The 18,400-nt window shown below is 53.8% G+C and overlaps 1 protein-coding gene and 1 long non-coding RNA gene across 2 annotated transcripts in view; one reads left to right on the top strand and one right to left on the bottom strand.

Annotated features, from left to right (window-relative positions):
- Positions 1-378: 378 nt before the first annotated feature.
- LOC133055709 (uncharacterized) lies at positions 379-10,538 on the bottom strand. The gene is made up of 3 exons (XR_009692689.1): positions 10,430-10,538; positions 1,546-1,730; positions 379-613 (listed from the first exon to the last, which is right to left on the bottom strand). It is a non-coding gene; the product is annotated as an uncharacterized LOC133055709 (long non-coding RNA).
- Positions 10,539-18,082: 7,544 nt separating this feature from the next.
- The window catches only part of FAM222A (family with sequence similarity 222 member A), a 59,197-nt gene continuing 58,879 nt past the window's right edge, over positions 18,083-18,400 (top strand). Inside the window, exon 1 of the mRNA XM_061140833.1 lies at positions 18,083-18,323. The gene's annotated coding sequence lies outside the window, so the exon portion shown is untranslated. The remainder of the gene's footprint in view (positions 18,324-18,400) is intronic.

Genomic DNA, 18,400 nt, shown 5'->3' on the forward strand with positions numbered 1-18,400 from the left:
CGGTGCTGCAGTCTTCTGAGTTTGGCTCCGAAGGATAGGGGGAGTTTAGCCAGATAAAGGGGCGGGTGGAGGCAGCAAAGAAGCAGCTTTACAGACAGATGGCAGAGCAGGTGCAACGGTATAAATTTTGTTTTGAGATTCACATATGTTGTTGCTTGTACCGAGAGTTCGTTCCTTTCTATCGCTGAGTAGTACTCCGTGGTATGAGCGGACCAGATCTATTTATTTGCTCACCACGTCACTCCCTGACATAGCTGTTCGCACCACAAGTCACATGGCCTCGCCTCCACCCACCCTTTTCCCCACTGGCCCCACCCCTTCACCCTCGCACACCGGCCCCCTGCCCTGCATACCCCTCCTCCACTTTGTTGTTGTTAAGTCGCTGAGTCCGACTCTGCATCCCCATGCACTGCAGCATGCTGGGCTTCCCTGTTCTTCACTGTCTCCCGGAGTTTGCTCACACTCATGTCCATTGAGTCGGTGATGCCATCTTCCAAAAAGCCACACCCCTTGGGACCTTAAAAGGTGCAGGAAAAGGAGGTGGCCATGAACTCTGGTGCTGTGGACGGTCACGGTAGCTGTCTCCTCCACCAGCTGAGGCCAAGCCTTTCATCTGGGAAAAAGTTGGGAAGAGGGCCAGGCTGGGGGCCTTGGCCAAGAACCCTTTCCCCCAGGGCCCTAGCTTTGCCTCCTCTGAGCCTTGAAAAAGGAAGCTGAGGCTGGAAAAGGAGGCAGGAGGGACCACTGGCCCCTTCCAGGGCCACCAAGCCTCCCCTGGGCTCCTGAGAATGACCTCCTTCGATCCCCACACAGCCTTGGAATTACAAGGTTTCCTGTTTCAGAAACAGGGGAAGAGCATTCCAGAGAGGGCAAGGCTCGCTCAAGATCACACAGCTCAGAGGCCGGGCAAACTGGGATTTCACCTCCTTACCTCCTATTGGCTACTGAGCTGCTTGGGGGTCCCGCAAGATCCAGAGAGGGAGAGAGAGAACCTTCCTAGAAGCAGTCAGGCCACTGTGAATGTCTGAGAGGAGCCAGGCAAGGCCATCGTCTTCATCTGTCTGGCCCCTCTTCACGGGGGGAGCAGGTGGGGAGCAGAAAAGTCACTGCTTCTCTGGACTGTCTGCCCAGGTCCCTGTCCCCACCACCCCCGTGAGCTAAGCCTAAACCCTTCTAGCTGTCAGCTGGCTGATAAAAGGGAAGACGCCCAGGAGAGGGTCCCTCCCTACCAGGCAGGGGGGAAGGTTAGACCCCAGGGCTAGGAGGAAAGGAAGAGTCACCAGCATCACTAGGACCTCTTCTTTCTCCCCTACCTGCCTAGTTCCCTTCCCTGCCCCCCTCCCTCCCGACAAGCCAGTAATAATAATAATCCATTTTTTAAAACCCTACTGCTGGGCTTCTAGTGAGATAGCTGCCTCTAGCTGCCCGTATACAGGAGAAACAGATATTGCCAACATCTGGAGACCAGGGAGGCCGGGTCCTGCCTGGAACTGGAAAGAGGGCCCAGGGGGGATGGAGTGCTCCAAGGGGAGGGGGGCCCCCTACCTGTCAGTCATCTGGACGGGGTTCTCTTCCACCGCGAAGGAGGGCCCCCAGGGCCTGGCCAGGGCTCCCAGGCGTGGAGGCCCTTTGCCAGGGAAGCTGGGCGGGTGCAGCCTGCAGGGAGGGGAACTTCAAAGGCTCCCCTAATCCTTGGTGACATTTCAGACACAGGAGTTTGCTTTTATATGCTGTGGATCAAAGCGCAAAACCTTTATAAATAACCCTCATAAAAACCAAGGGGCTTGTAAAGTTAAACAAGAAGTCACAAAGAGTGTGAGCTTTTGGGGGCAGGACAGAGGCTGGGGGAGTCCAGCCCCTGCCCCATCTGCCCCACCGGATGACCCCCATCCCCCATGAGACCAAAGACTGGAGGCCCAGTGGGAGGTCAGGAGGCAGGCCTGGAGGGCTGGGCTGGACTTGGCATCCTTCTCTCCAGCCCTCTCCCCACACCCCCATAGGCATCCTAGGGTGGGCCTTTCATTCATTAAGTCATTTCTTCTCTCATTAATTCTTTCAGTCAGTCAACAAATATTTCCTGATGTTATCCCTGAGCAAGGCCCCTGGCCAAGGCATTGGCATTACTGAGCTTTAAGTCACAGCACTGTTGCTTACAAGTTGGGCAGTTTCTAGAAAAATCACCTCATCTCTCTGAGCCTCAGTTTCCTCATCTATCGAATGGGGATATATTTTGAACATCTTCTAAAAGAGTCATTAGGAGTCCTCTATGGTCATGGCATGTGGTCAAAGCTCAAAAGACTTTGGTAAAAACTCTCTTGGTGATTATTATTAATAATCGGGCAGACTAATAATAATTACTGTTATTATTTTAAGACTTTTAAATATATATATTCATTTATTTTTGCTGCATCAGGTATTAGTTGCAGCATCCAGGATCTTCACTGTGGCAAGTCTTGCGGGCTTCTCTCTAGTTTTGGCGTGAGGGCTCGGTAGTTGCTTCTGGCCCCTCTCACAGTGGAAATTTCCAGAGGGAAGGAGGCACAGGATTGGCAGATGACGAGGGGTCCCTAAAACCCAGCACACTGGGTGCTGGGCCCTGGGCCCCCCCTTGGACAAGGAAGATGCAGTACACAGTTTGTATGAAGCCCCTGCCTCATCGAAGGGCCCCCCCTAAGTGCTCATGGCAGCTTCAGGATGGCAACAAGTCCATTTCATGGATGAGAAGACCATGGCCCAGGGTGCTGAAGGCATTTGCCTGTGGTCACCCAGCTAGATTGTGCCAAGACTGGAACCCAGGCCTGGCTGGTTCCAGGTCAGCCTTTTCTATTGCTCCTGGAGTCACTGAAGGTGGATAGCCCAGAGCTGGTTCCATCCCAGCAGCATCCACCTGACCAGCTCCTCGTCCGGACAAAGCAAATGAGCTCCCAGAACCTGGTTTTACATCTGTGCAGGTCCTATTACATGGGATTTATTCAGCTGCTGCCACCCAAGCTGCCAGCTTCCGGATTCTCTGAGAGGAAGGCTGGGGAGCCAAGGGAGGCGGGCATGTGTCTTAGTCTGTTTGGGCTGCTGTAACAAGATACTAGAGACCAAGCATCTTATAACAACAGAAATTTATTTCTCACAGTTCTGGAAGCTGGAGGTCTGAGATCAGGGTGCCCACAAGGTCAGGTGAGGGTCCTCTTCCTGGTTGCAGATCTCTCACTGTGTCCTCAAGTGGCTGAAGGGGCAAGGGATCTCCTGAGACCTCTTTTATAAGGGCACTAATCTCGGGACTTTCCTGGTGGTCCAGTGGCTAAGACTCTGCACTCCCATTGCAGGGAGACAGGGTTTGATCCCTACTTAGGAACTAAATCCCATATGCCAAAACTAAGAGTTTGCATGCCACAACTAAAGGTTCCGCATGCCACAAGATCAAAGATCCTGCATGCTGCAACTAGGGCTTGGCACAGCCAAATAAATAAATAGTTTTTAAAATAAATAAGGGCACTAATCCCATACATGAGGGCTCCACCCCCATGACCTAATCACCTCCCAAAGGCCCCACCTCCAAATACCATCATCTTGGGCATTAGTTTTCAACTAATGTTGGAATTTAGTTTTCAAATAATATGAATTTGGGGAGGACAGAGGCATTCAGACCATAGCAGCATGCCAGTGAATTTCACTCCCTGGTTCCATCATTCAGTGAATGACTCAGTCATTGAACAGACGTGAACTGGCCCCTGCCATGTGCCAGGGCCCAGGCTGGACACCAGAGCTACAGCACACACCAGCTAATCTCAGGGACCCTGCCCTGCCTAGCTGAGGAGGCAGATACAGTCCAAAGTGATCAGGGTGGGGCTGGGAGCACAGAAGGGGAACCTATATGTGGAGGAGGGTCAGTGAGAGATTTAGGGTTGAGCTGGGATGCAAGTATAAGTAGATGTCAGCCTGGGCAAGGGGGTCAGGAAGGACCTTTTAGGCAGAGGGGACAGCATGGGAAAGGTGAGAAAGCAGAGTGTAGACACAGAAGGGGCCCTCCCACAATACTCTTTTGTTTCAAGATCAGAATCCTTGGAGGGACAGGTGTGTCCAGCACAATGTGATCCTCATGTCCACCGTGCCCCTCACCCTTAGCCCCAGTTAGATATTCCCATCACAGCACCCGAGGCAAGGGAGGCTCAGAGAGGTTGAGTAACTCGATTAAGGTCACAAAGCAGACACTTTGGATCTGCACCAGCTTGGTAGGCCAGGGAGCTGTTTACAGGATGCCCTCCCAGAACCTCCAGGATTTACAGTCTATACCCGCAGCAAGTCACCTCTCCCTGCTGAATCCCAGTTTCCTTATCTGTAAAATAAGACTCAGGTGAAGTGCCACCCACACACCTGTTAGAGCCACGTCTCTCACTGACCTCGTTAGGGCGGCTGGCCTGGAAGCTACGGTCCCTAGGGGAGGCTCAGCTACAAATCCTGCCCCAACTCGGCCAGGGACAATGGGACCCCCCTGCAGGCATCTGGCCTAGTTGGCAGGAGACCCCCGGGAGCTGTGCCTGCTTCACTGTGATCATTTCATGACTCGTGAAACGCTGGTCTTGAGCAGACCCCAGGATCCAGCTCCTCTGTGGCCAGAGGACGGTCTTCAAACATCAGACCGAGCCCCTCCCTCTGCCAGGCCCATGCTGGGCACTTCCCACAGATGCCATCACTCAATTCCTGAAGCTCCTGGTGAGGTCAGTGCCTATGTTCCCACTTTCCAGACGAAGGTTTGGGGTTGGGAGCACCACCCACAGAACCCTCACCATGCAGGGGGCAGCCCTGGAGGGCTCCCTGGCATCCCAGGCCTTGGTTCTCTTGGCTAGAAAATGATAGTGATGAGGGCCCTCTTGTGGGCAAGGAATGGTCTCCATTTCCTCATCTGGGGATCTGACTTCCCAGGTTCACATGAGGATTAACCACCAAATAATAGCAGTGAAAAGTGAAAGTGTTCATTGCTCAGTTGTGTCCGTCTTTGAGACCCCATGGACTGTAGCCCGCCAGGCTCCTCTGTCCATGGAATTCTCCAGGCAGGAATACTGGAGTGGGTTGTCATTATCTTCTCCAGGGGATCTTCCTGGCCCAGGGATTGAACCTGCCCACACTCCCCATGCTTCCCGTATCTTCCGCCTCCTTCTAGACAGTGACAAAGGGTGTCTTTTGTGGGATCACCTAAGGGACAGAGTTGCAAGTGTTTTTTACCTCGACTAGAGTTAGACAGCAAAGGGGATTTCCCCTGGTGATCCAGTGGCTGAGACGCCACACTCCCAATGTGGGGTGTATGGGTTCGATTCCTGATCAGTGAACTAGATCTCGAATGCCACAACTAAGACCTGGTGCAGCCAAATAAATAAATATTAAAAAATAAAAAAGTAAAGTTATAGACAGCAGAAGGAACTTCTCAGCCAAGGAGGCTGTGAACAGAAATGTGTGTTACCCATAGTCAAGGCTGAGTGATGCTGAGATTAAAAACCTTTCCCAAGACAGCAAGAAGGGCAGATAGCCCTTCCAAGTTCCTTCTGCCTTAGGGTCCTAGAAGCAGGACTGCTGCAGACCTGCATGATGCCATCTCCATGTATGCTTCTTCCTGGGGCTAGGAAATGCCAGGCTATTGTCTGGCACGGAGGGAAGGGGAGTTCCTCGGTGACTGGATCCTGGGATTGGTGAGAACACCCCCTTCGCCGCCCCACACATGCCAGGCCCCCAGAGCAGCTGGGCAGCATTTCTGCTGTCTGCGGGCTCATTTATCATTCCGAGGGGGGCATCGCTGCTGTGAGGTCCCTGGGGACAGCTCTGCTGGCCCCGTCTGATTGAAATCCAAGCCCAGTGCGCACACAGCCCAGGGAAGTGGCCGCCCAGAACCTGAAATAAATAACGCCACAGGCAGGAGGCACAAATCTGCCGCTAATTACGGCATATCCTGATTAAATGGGGTGCGTAAATAAATATTTCAGCTTGGAAGATGAATCGGCCGAGAGGACCGCCGTGGCCAGGCCCACTCTGAGCCTCTCTCATCCTGCTTCTTCCCTGTGAAGTCGCTCAGTTATGTCCAACTCTTTGTGACCCCATGGACTGTAACCTACCAGGCTCCTCTGTCCGTGGGATTCTTGAAGCATGAATACTGGAGTGGGTTGCTGTTTCCTTCTCCAGGGGATCTTCCCAACCCAGGGATTGAACTCAGGTCACCCGCATTGCAGGCAGATGCTTTACCGTCTGAGCCACAAGGGAAGCCCGCTTCTTCCCCATAGGAGGAGACAAAGGACAGAGCCGTGGCTTCCCTTGCTGCGGAATTCAGGGTCAATCACTCTCCCTAGTCTTGGCTTCAGTTTCCTCATCCGTCAAATAAGTATCAGTGATCACCCGTCAGCCAAGTTCAAAGGTCTGGAGGGAGAATCTAAAAGGGCATTTGGGGTGACTGGGTGTCACAGAGCCAGGGAGGAGTGACATGAACAGAAAAGAATAAGGAATTCAGGGCTTGGTGGTCTTGAGTTGGGATCTCAACTCTGGGACCAGCCCTCTGCCTCAGTTTCCCCTTCTATATGAAGAGCCAGTGGATGCTCTGGGTGCTGCACTTGGCACATAGCATGAACGGTAGCCCCTGTGAGGATGTGTGTGTGTGTGTGTGTGTGTGTGTGTGTGTGTGTGTATGAGTAGCTCAGTCGTGTCCAACTTTGCGACCCCATGAACTGTAACCCACCAGTCTCCTCTGTTCATGGAATTCTGCAAGCAAGCATGCTGAAGTGGGTTGCCATTTTCCGCCTCCCGGGGATCTTCCCAACCCAGGGATTGAACCCAGGTCTCCTGCATGGGAGGTGGATGGGTTACCACGTGAGCCGCCAGGGAAGCCCAGCCCCTGTGAGGATAAGAGACACGATACACTTGAGTCTTGGGACGTTGCTGTCATGAAACGTGGAGGTCTCCAGGAGAGCCAGCCCCAGGCATGGTCCACACTCTCCACACCTGCTCAGACAGCCTCCTCCTGGAGACTCCTGTGTCTGTCCTAGCAGATGCCACCTACTCATTTCCGAGAGGCAGAGCGGTAATAGAATCGGGGGCCCAGGGGAGCAAAGGAGGAGGGAGAATCATTCTGGAAAAGTTTAAATCAATTAACTCCCTTCCAGAAAACAGGCTGGGAAATGTAATGGAGAAATAATGACTTTTCTCCACGGGATGAAATGACATAGACCAGGGCTCAGCGAGGCATCAGGGAGGCAGGAGCACGAGCCCTGACTGTGACTGCCTGTGTGGCCCTGAGTACGTCTTGCTTCCCTCTCTGAGCCTTCATTTTCCCATGTGTGCAAGGGGAGGGCTTGGGCCAGCGTCGGGAATGGTTAATAGATGGCATGCCTCCTATAGCTCTTCCTTCCCGTGCCTGTGGCAGGCATTGCTAATCAACCTCTGCACAGTTTTTTGTTGAACCTGGATAGGGTAGCAAAACTAATCCAAACCTGTACTCCGGGCATTTCCTCTGGGGAGGCCAGAGTTGGCACACACGCACAGGCTGCGTTTAGAGCATCTACAAGCCCTCCACTAGCACTAGGCCAGTGTTCACCAGTTAAACGATCACTGTCTTGATAGAGTCAGAATCCATCAGAGCACTAATAGCAAAGGTTAGCACTCACTAAGTGTTAGCTGTGGGCCAGGCATTGGTCTAAATGCTTTCACATATTAACTCATTGAAACCTCACGGAAACCTCATAACCATTAGATAAAGTGAAGTGGCTCAGTCGTGTCCAACTCTTTGTGACCCCATGGACTGTAGCCCACCAGGCTCCTCCATCCATGGGATTTTCCAGGCAAGGGTACTGGAGTGGGTTGCCATTTCCTTCTCCAACCATTTGGTAAAGCTGTTACTATCATTATGCTTATTTTAAGACCAAGGCTCAGAAAGGGGACGTGATTAGCCCACAGTCACACAGCTAGTAAGTGGGATCAAGATTCAAACCCATGCCCCTGTCTTCCCAGAAACAGCCCAGATGGGATGAGGAAGCCCTTCTCTTTTAAGTGAAAGCCTAGGGAAGAGAGCCACCATTTCTTCCCATCAAGCTCTGTGCCAAAAATGTCACACAGGTTATCAACTATCCTTATATTCTGGTTGGGGAAACAGAAGCTTAGACTTTCCGAAGGTCATGGCTGGTCGTCTGCAAGGGCTGGGGTGAATGGCAGTGTTCTCTCTTTTCCACTTGCCCTCACCTACAGGAACGATGCCCATTTATCCTGTAACCTCCAGTGTCCAGCCCAGGACCTGGCATCCTGGGGTCAAGGAACGAATGAATGAATGAGCTAGTACTAGAGGAGTCCCAGGCTTGGGGTACACACCAGCCCTTGGACCTCTCTGCCGACTCCATGTCCCTGTCCCTTGCTGACCCACCTGCCCTGGCTGGGTGACCTCTCACCTCTGCTCATGACCCCAGATGACCCTGAAGGCTTCTGGTTGGGGACCAAATCCATCATTCCTGAGTGGTCTGTCCCAGCCCTGGCTCCCCCATCCATCTTCTCACCACAGCTAGAGGGAAGAGGGTAGTACTGGGATGGAGAGGGGAGGGTCCCACTCCAGGAAATGCTTGGCCTTACTGAAGTCCTCCCAGTGTTTCCCCCATCACCTCCCAGCAAGCTCTCCCCACCCACAGAACCATTTGGTCAAATACCTTGAAACCCAATATATGACAGCAAAGCAGCGGACTCTGGATGAAGGCTGCAGGATGTGAAGACACCTGCCTAATACCCAACCCTCCTTCTTTGCCTCCCAGCAGCCCCCAGGTGGAGACCCCCCAGAGACCCTCAAGAAAGCCATGGTCCAAAACTCTTCCCTAGGGATCAGACCTGGGTTTGAATTCCTGCTCAGCCACTGGCTCGCTGTGTGACCTGGAATCAGTGCCTCCCCTTCTCTGGACCTCACTTTTTCCATCTGCAACATGGGAGGACTGAACTCAGTGGCTTTCAAACCTTTTATCGTTGGAACAGTGAAGACTGTTGTGGGTTTTTTGTTTTTTTCTTTCCAAATTAAATCACACTCTGAGCTCCGAGAGGAAAAAGAGATGAAATTGAATGTTCTCTGGTTGAAATTGGTGACCCCAGAGCTCTATCTTTTTCAGCTCCCTCTGCCCACTCCTACCACTTACTAGTGGTCCCTCAGGACCACTTTCTAAAACCCTAAGGTTCCTAGAAAGATTTTGAAAACATAGGAATAGATATTTTTTCAATCATTCTATTATGAAACATTTCAAACCTACAGCAAAGTTGAAGGACATTTACAGTAGACACTCAAATATCCACCTTGTAGATTTTACCATTAATGTTTTACTTTACTTCCCTTATCCAGTAAGGGCAACCTCACAGCTCAGCAAAATGCCACGACTCAGAGAGGACTGTGCTGGCGGACGGGGTGGTTCTGAGTCCTTCCCAGGCCTCACAAGCTCCCAATGGCAACACCAGCTGCTGTAACAAATAGACCCCAGTATCTTAGTGGTATAACTCTACAGAGGTTCATTTTTCGCCTAACAGTTCAGAGCCTGTGTTGTTGGTTAACAGGTGGGCAGCTTTCCTTCACAAGTGATTTAGAGACCCAGGTGCCTTTGGCCCTGCCCTGACCCGGAAGGGTCGATCGTCTGCCTTAGGGCAGAAGAGAAAGCTTAGAGAAAAAGGCACATTCACATCTCATGTCATGCGTGCTCACATTTCATTGGCAAAAGCTACTGATTCAGTCATGCCTGGAAATGTCATCCCAGCTACATGTGCTCACTGGGCTCTGTTTCCCAGCATCATTTCACCCAGGGAAAGGGTTGTGAATTTCAGCAATGGGGTAGCTATCTTTACCATATCCTGAGTGGCGGGAAGCGCCCCCCACTGCCCCCCTCAGCCATCCTAAATCATCCTAGCCATCCCCTGTCTCCAGCTACCCCATGTGAGGCCAGCTCTCCAGGGGAGTTTAATCTTGCTCAGCAAACCTGTATTGAGTTCCTACTGTATACCTGTGCTCTAGTAAAGCGACCTGCCTAAGGTCACAGAGCTAGTGGTAGAACTGGGATTTGAACCCAAATATCACCTTTCTAGTTCCCTGCCCTTTCCTTCTCCATCAAGGTATCTTCTGAAATCTGTGGTAGAAGACCCTTTTAAAAAAATTTATTTTTTTGCTATACCCTGAAGCATATGGAATCTTGGCTCCCAGACCAGGGATTGAATCCACACCTACTGCATTGGAAGGCAGAGTCTTAACCACTGGACCTCCAGGGAAGTCCATGGAATCTGTGATAGAAGAGAAACACAGAGCATGAGCTTCCTCACACAGACTCTAAGCTAGGAGCTTCACACATGTCCCCTGATTTCTTCTTACCTATACCCATGAAGTTGGTGCTGTCATCCTTGTCATTTTAGAAAGCAGAAAACCGAGGCTCAGAGAGGCAGAGTGACTTACCCAAGGCTGCACAGCCAGTTTAATCTCATATCCCGGTCTCGTTGACCCCATTAAGTCGCGTCTTGATGTACGGGTGGTTTTGATGGCTAAACATAGAGGCAGTGGGATTGTTCCTTGTCACAAGGACGGCTTAAAAGGCCAAGGGATTCCTTCTCCATTAACGATGGTGTGAACATATTTTAAGGAGCGGAATGGCGTCATTGAGCAATGACGGTTTATAAGCTGGCTGCAGAAAGCAGATACCCTCCCCGCTGGATCCCAGCCAGAAAGAGGCTCCGGGGTGAGGGCGGGGGCACCTTCCTGAAGCCTTCTGGGTCTGAGCCAGGGGCTGGGGCTGCGGGAGGGAGCCCAGGGCGACAGGGCCAGGAAGCAGGGACCCAGCCTATTGACGATCAGGGCCCAATCAATGCTATCTCCCCAGGCCATGCCTGGCCAGACATTGATTTCTGCTGCTGCTGTTAACTCCCTGTTTATGTAACGCCTGAACTTTGCACAACTGAACCGTTTCATGTGCAGAAGAGGGCCTGTTGCCATGAAAACCAGGCTGCACATGACAGCCGGGATGCGGCGGTATCCCTGTTTTATTGGCCCGCGCTGAATGTATTTTAACCTTGATAAGTCAATAACTTTTTGTACAAAAGGAAATCTGCCAGGCGGGCTGGGGAGGGCCTGCTGGCCTTTCCAGGCCAGAGGGGAGGTGAGGCGGACTGGGTTTAATCCCCTGGAGTCACCCTGCCACTCAGAGCTCAGAGAACCAGGCCCAGCTGGCCAGAGAGGAGAGATGCCTTGTGTGTGTGGTGGGGGGGGAGCTTTGCTTGTGGAGGGGGGTGTCACTGGGACCACCCCCACTTCCATTTACTGTTTCTGGTTTGTTAGGGCCTAAAGTTAAGTTATGGGACTTCCCTGGTGGTCCAGTGACTAAGAATCTGCCTTCCAATGCAGGGGAAGTGGGTTTGATCCTTGGGGGGAGGGGGGGGTGCTAAGATCCCACAGGCTGTGGGGCAACTGAACCTGCACGTCACAACTAGAAAGAAGCCTTCAGGTCTCAACGTAAGATCCTGAGTGCCGCGGCTAAGACTTGGTGTGGCCAAATTTTTTTTTTTAAGCTAAGTCAGAAATCCTCTATGCCAAGAGACCTACCAGGGATCAAAGCCTAGTCCCACTCACTAAAGAGCTCTGTGCCACTTTGAGCAAGGCCAGTTGACATAGGCCAGTGGGTCCTCTTCGTGGCCTGTTGCAAGGTTTATAGATCCTGTATGAGAAGCACCTGAGGTACTACCTGGTCCACAGCAAGGCCTCACTAGATGGATGTGACGATTATTGTCATTGCTATATTTTACAGTAACAGTGGTTGATTATGCCTATGAAGAGCTCATTAGGCTTTTGAAAATGTTATACTGTACAATTTTCTCATTATAATCCTTGAGATAGGCAGGGCTAAGGTAGATAGGGCATCCCAAGTGACTCTGTGGTAAGGATCCGTCTGCCAGTGCAGGAGACAAGGAGACATAGGAGACACGGGTTTGATCCCGGGGTAGGGAAGATCCCCTGGAGAAGGGAATGGCAATCCACTCCAGTATTCTGGCCTGGAGAATCCCATGGACAGAGCCTGGCGGGCTACAATCCATGGGGTCGCAGAGAGTCAGTCGGACATGACTGAGCATGCAGCAAGGTAGATAGTCCCAATTTTCAAATGAGGGAACTGGAGCCCATGGAAGTTGGCTGCCTTATCTAGGGGGTCACATGATAAGGTGGTAGTGCTGGTTGAAAGAACGAAGCCTCCTGACTGCCAGTCCAGGGCTTTTTCAAACTCCATGCAGGGAAACAGCCAACCCTGACTCTGGAAGACATCACTAATCAATGGTAGCACAGTAGCCTTGCCCTTCTCATCCTTAGTGAGGCCTTAGAATCCTCCTTAATGCAAAGGTCCCCGAAAGACTCCGGGTTCAAGTCCCACCTGTGGCCCAAATTTACTGTATGACTTTGGGTGAGGGCCTTCCCTGGGGCCCCCTGATCCCCAGTAGTGAAACAAAGGATGGGGGGCATTTCATGGTTCCTGGATTCTCCTAGGGGTTCTCCCCAATGGAAGGGACCCCCACCACTTCCTATTTCCCATCCCAACCATCCAGACCCCTAGAACCCGCCCCAGCTCCATCTACAAATATTGACAGAGGATCTGGTATGTGTCGGTGATTACTCAACACAGCAATGAAGATGGTGACAGAGTCCCACCCCTCCCAAAGCTGACAGTCAGCCAGGGAGGCAGGAAATACACAGGTCAACCCACAGAGCTCAGAGAGCTGCCAACAGTGATAAGTATGGGGAAGGGAAAAAGCAAAAGGGAGGTGCTCTGGGGAGAACTTCAGGCGGGGTAGTCAGGGAGGGCTTCTCTGAGGAGATGACATTTAAGCTGAGACCTAAAGTATGATAATGAGCCAGCCAGGTAAAAGAGCAAAAGGAAGAGTGGTCTGGGAACAGATCAGAGAGTGAACAGCTTGTGCAAAAGCAAACAGTTTGGCGCCTTCAAGCAACCAAGAGGAGTCAAAAGTGGCTAGTGGGGTGTGAGGGTGGGGTGTGGTCAGGGATCTTGGTGGGCCAGTCCAGGAGGTTACCTGGGCCTCCTCAGCCCCCTCTCCTGGCCTCCTTTGCCCCATCCCCCCGAGGCCTGGCCCAGAGACAGGCTCAGGTACTGGGGGCAGGGCCGAGTGAGTAACAAGGTTACACGTGCTTCTTCTTTCTCCTTTTCTCCAGAAGGAGCATAAAGAGCTCTTTCTTTTCTGCTTATTAATAGCTCTGATTAAATTATCTCTGAAAAACCTATGTGGCGTGCACCAATGGGGGCTCTGCTCCCTCCAGGCTCTGGCCTAGATTACGGCAATGAGGGCAGGTGAGGCCACTGGGGGCTGGGGAGGCAGGCTGGGCCGGGCCTGCTCCCCCTACAGAGTAAAGGCTCAGTCTCGGCCTCCTCTCCTCCCTCCCCCGCCCCACCTCAGCCTCTGTGAGCCACCTCCACTCTGAGGACATTCACTTGGGACCCTGAACCTTTGCAGTGGCCATTCCCTTGGCCAAGAGAACTTGTCCCTCACCTGTGCCCTTGATGACCCCCTCCTCAGTTTTCCCAGGACACCTGATCAGCCTTTCCATCATCACTAGCCCATCAGCTGGGTCAGGGGCCTGCTCTGTCTTTTTCCTTCCGTGTGACCCTGGGTGATAACTGCTAGTCACCTTGTCTGCCCCCCCATGGAACCTGAGTTTCTCAAGGCCAGGGGCTGCATCTGGGTTACTGCTACATTCCCAGGGCCTCGCTCATGGCAGGTCCTTAGGCAATGATGAATGAATGGACGAGCAGAGTTAAAGGGGGAATAATCAGGCCTCAGTGAACATGGCATGACAAACCTTATCTGTGTGGGAGCATGGACGCAAGGGTTCCAGGCTCCAGGTCCCTTGAGCAGTAGCAAGGTGGCAATTAACCCCACTTCACAGATGGGAAAGTAAAGGCACAGAGCAGGTGAGTCACAAGGCTGGTAACCTGAAGAGTTAGAATTCAAACCCAGTCCATCTGATCGCCCTTCTTCTTCCTCTCCCTGCTCCTCCTCTACAAGAAAGCAAAACACAAACCTGGGCTACATCTACATCCATCCATCGATTCAGAGATGAATTTAACAAGCTTGTATTGAGTGCCAATTGTATGCTAGACCCATGCTGGAGATAAAGCAGTTTGAATGCAGCCCTGGCCCTCACAGAGCCTCAGGTTGGTGGGGAAGACTGACACATAAGTGGGCCTTTATGACACAGACTGAGTGCATCTATGAAAGGGGAAACGCTCCAGCCTGGAGGGCAGTATTCAGGGAAGGGCTTCCTGGAGGAGGTGGCAGCCTAACTGAAATCCGAAGTTGGAACAAGCAACAGCTACCTAGGAAGGAGGATATTTTAGATGGAGGGGACAGCCTGGGCAAAGGCCTGGAGGCCAGAAGACACAGCTGGGCAGATGTGCAGGTATTTTAGCAAGGCTGCAGTGTAGGGGGAATATAGTACAGTGAGGAAAGAGGTGCTCCCTTGTCTCCTTTCCCCTTTGAGGCCTCTTGGACCCCTGGCTGGAGCCAGCACAATGTTCAGGGGCTGACCCGCCTGGTGGTTCTATGGACCGTGGCAAATCCATCTTGACGCTGGCTCCATTCACATAATGTGGAATTATTGGACACAACCAAGAGGAAGGAATGACTGGATCAAGGCTGAGAGTTGGGAGGCTAGGGAGCAGTGGTATGAGGGTCTGACCTCAGGGAGGTGGGCTGTGGGGAGAGGTGTGGGACAGTGGCACTGAGCCTGTATGTGGGGTATAAGTGAGCATCTCTGGGGACATCCAGCTGCCTGGAGGGATAGAGAGATGCCTGAAAGATGAGATCCCTACATAGCTACTGAGGCCTGAAATCACACCATTTAGCACATCATGGACTCATAAACCTTCAGAGGTGCAGGGGCCTTTTGAGATCATCTAACCTCCTGGCCGCACTTTGGAATCATGTGGGGGTCTTTGGAAACTACTGAGGTGGGAAGTGGGTGCCAGCTCCAGAGTCTGACTGGCAGGACTGGGCTATGAGCCCCACCCTCCATTTTACAGCAGAGGAAACTGAGGTCCAGAGAGGAGAAGAAACTTGCCCTCCAGGTCATACCCAGTCAGTCAGTGGCTGGCACAGAGCATAACAAATCAAGGTCAGGGGCTCTGGTGTTTGGGGTCCTGATCCTTCATCTTGTGACCTTGTGCAAGTCACGTGGCTGTCCTTGGCTGTAAAATGTGGATACTAACAGAATAGATCATACAGGGTTGCAGTGAGTGTAAAAGGACATAGAAATATGTGATATAAATAGCCCTGAGCATGTGCTTTGGCACACAGTAGGTATTAAATCATGGTAACCTCCCGCAGGAAAAAATCCAAAACTTTGCAAAGGCAGTGGTGTGGCACCCCTGCCCTCTTCTCCCCTTCCAGCCCTCTCTTCCCCGAGTTTTGATTGTCACTGTCCCTTGCCCTGCACCTGACCCGGGTCCACCAAGCATTCTCCCCACCTGTCCACACCCAGTCCACCCAGCAGGTCTCCTGGGCAACCCACCCTGACGTCACTTGCAGCTCTGGCGGCTGGCCCAGGAGCTGAAGCAGCTGGTGGCCAGATCATGTTTCCAGGTGAACCCCCTCCCCCACTCCAGCTCCCCACCCCCAACCTGGGGGGGTGTGGGTGGGACAGCGGGGGAGAAATAGAGCAGGGCTTGGAGTCAAGGAGCTGCTGGGAATGGCGTGCATGGCGGGCGGCCTGAAACAGGGCCAGCATCTGTCCTAGATAAGGCGGCGGGTGGCCTACTTGAGCCGGCGCTGGAGCTCCCTGGTGGGCACCTCTCCCAGGCTCTGGGTAGGTGTGGGTTGGCTCCTAGAAGTAGGCTAGGGCCCGGCTATAATCAGCTCATCCCACCAGGTACATTTGCCAAGGTCTCTGAGCCCTCTGCAGCTGGCATTTATTGAGCACTTACTGTGTTCCGAATCCCTTCCAAGCAATAACTCATTCTGCTCTCACACCAGCCTGTAAGGTCCTTGTGATGCACAGACAAGAAACTGAGGCACAGAACCAGGAAGATAAATTCCCAAGTCCACAGGCCAGAGCTAGAATCCCATCCAGGTGTTGTGGGACTGGGGTTGTGTGGGGTGGGAAGGTCACACAGACACAGCCTGAGTGTGGTGGGAGGAGTTCTGGCTGCTGCTTTGCATTTCTTTAGGGATCCTGAGAAGTTTCCTGGAAAGTAGGCTCCTCAACTTGCTGTGTGATGGACATATGACAACTGAGGGAAATGTCCCTCCCAGGGCTGAATTTCTCCAGCTGTAAAATGGGACTGCTAAATGGGCCAACCTGCAGGGAGGCTATCAGGCAGAAGCAATGAGAGCTTATTAAACTGCTTCGAAAGTAAAAGGCAAGGTGCCATATAGTTTGATAGAGTCAAAATTGGGACCTCAGGTGATACTGTGCCTGTTTCCCTATCCATCTATTAAGTGGTGGGGAGGGGGCACCAGTGACTACCTCCCACGTGTGTGGTGAGGATCTCCTGAAGTGAAACTTACAATGAGCTCAGCACTGGGCCTGGTTATGTAGTTAGTGCTCCACACATCTCAGCTGTGATGCCAAAAATCCGCTGCTGCCAACAGCAAGACTGGGGCAAAAACACTTTGGAGTGTCACTTCACGTCTCTTAGCCTCAACTTCCTCTGTAAGTTGGAAGTATAATGATAGTGCCTGCTATATCAGTTTGTTCTTCTGTGAAATGGGGGTGATAATACCTATCTAATAGGGTTGTGGGTGAGGATTCTGTAAAGTACTTGGTTACATAAGTGTTAGCTTCTTTTATTATTTTTTTTTAACAAATTCCTCATTGGGGTGTCTCCCAAAATAAGTGAAACAATGCACAGAACGCACCTAGCTTGTGCTACAGAATAGGTGCTCAATAAAATGATACTGATTTTTCCACTCTTCCTGGTTCCCGACGAAGGGACTACAAGTACTAGCATGCCCTATGCCCCCAAGCGGGGCCCCTACAACCGGCGCCGGCGCGCTGCAGGCTGGGAGTTGCAGTCCTCACGAGGCAGGCCCCGCCTCGCCCCTGCTTGGGGGAGGAGGTTGGAGAGCCGCCCTGCCGGCCTTTGAATTTTGCCGCGAAAAGCGCGCGTGGCGGCCCCCGGCCCCGCCCCCCGCAGGACGCGGCGCCGCGTCACCCTGGTAACCGCCTCTCGGCCGCCTCTGATTGGACTAGGCTCCAGGGGGCGGGAGGGGGGCGAGACGCGGCGGCGGCTGCCGGCGCTAGCGCCTGTCAGTCGGGCCGGAGCGGAGCAGCTAGCAGGATAGCCGAGCCGGTGGTTCCGCTGAGAGGCTGCGCGCGGCACCCGGGGGAGGCGAAGAGCAGGGCACGCCGCTTGTGGGGCGCGGCGCGCGGCACCCGGGCCCGAGGCGAGGCGAGGCGCCGGCGCGCGCCAGGCGGCGTAAGGCTGAGGCCCCGGGAGCTCCCGCGCGCCGCCGGGGGCCATGGGCGCGTGAGAGCCCGGCGCGCGCCGCTTCTGCTGCAGCTCGAGAGCTCGAACGCCCAGTGCACCATTCTCTGGGCCGTCCCCACATCCGCCCAGCGCCACTTGGACTGGTTATTTCTCGGCGCCGAGGCCCCCGGGGCTGCACCCGAGCCTCCACCGCCCGCTGCAGCCGCCGCGGCTGCTGCTGCTCTCCGGCTTCCCCTCCCCCAACACCCGGGGCTCCGAGCAGGAGGAGGAGGGGCCGGTGCGTTCTCGCCACCGCTCTCTGCAACCTGCGGGGGCCGTTGCATGCCCGGCGAGAAGCCGGGCCGTTGCAGGTGCGTGCAGCCTCGGAGGAGACGACCCCGCCCCCCACCCTCGGGCGAAGAGAGCTGCAAGCCACGGGCAGGCGGTCGAGCGAGAGGAAGCAACAAAGACAAGCTGCAGCTGGGGCCAGCTAGAGGGGCCGCGGCCGCCGGGCTCCTGGCGCGGGCGGAGAGGGCGCCCCGGGGAGCTGCAGCCCTGATCAGGACCCGGAGGGGAGGCGCAGCGCCGCCCGCCGGACGCGGTGAGCACAGGCCCCGGCGAGGATGCGCCGCCTGAGCGCCCGAGCGGCCCGGGTGCCGGGCGGGCACGACCCCCGCTGAGCCGAAAGAACCCCCACCCCGGACTTCGGACGGCGCGGGCCGGAGCCTGGATCGACCTCACCGACAGCGTCCCTTCGCACCTGGAGAGAGGCATCGGCCCCCAAGGGGGGCTTCCTCAGGCAGTCTCTGCCACCTCTGCATGGCTGCAACCCAGCAAGCGGAGAGTCGTCCCCGCTGAGACCTGGTGCCCTTCGACGGCCTGGCTGATTCGGTGAGTTCCGCGGGGCGGGCTTCTAGGATGAAGCTGGGGGCACTGTCCGGTGTCGGGGCAGCCGGATTGGAAATAAA

Source organism: Dama dama, chromosome 5 (genome assembly GCF_033118175.1).
Source record: "Dama dama isolate Ldn47 chromosome 5, ASM3311817v1, whole genome shotgun sequence".
NCBI lineage: Eukaryota > Metazoa > Chordata > Mammalia > Artiodactyla > Cervidae > Dama > Dama dama.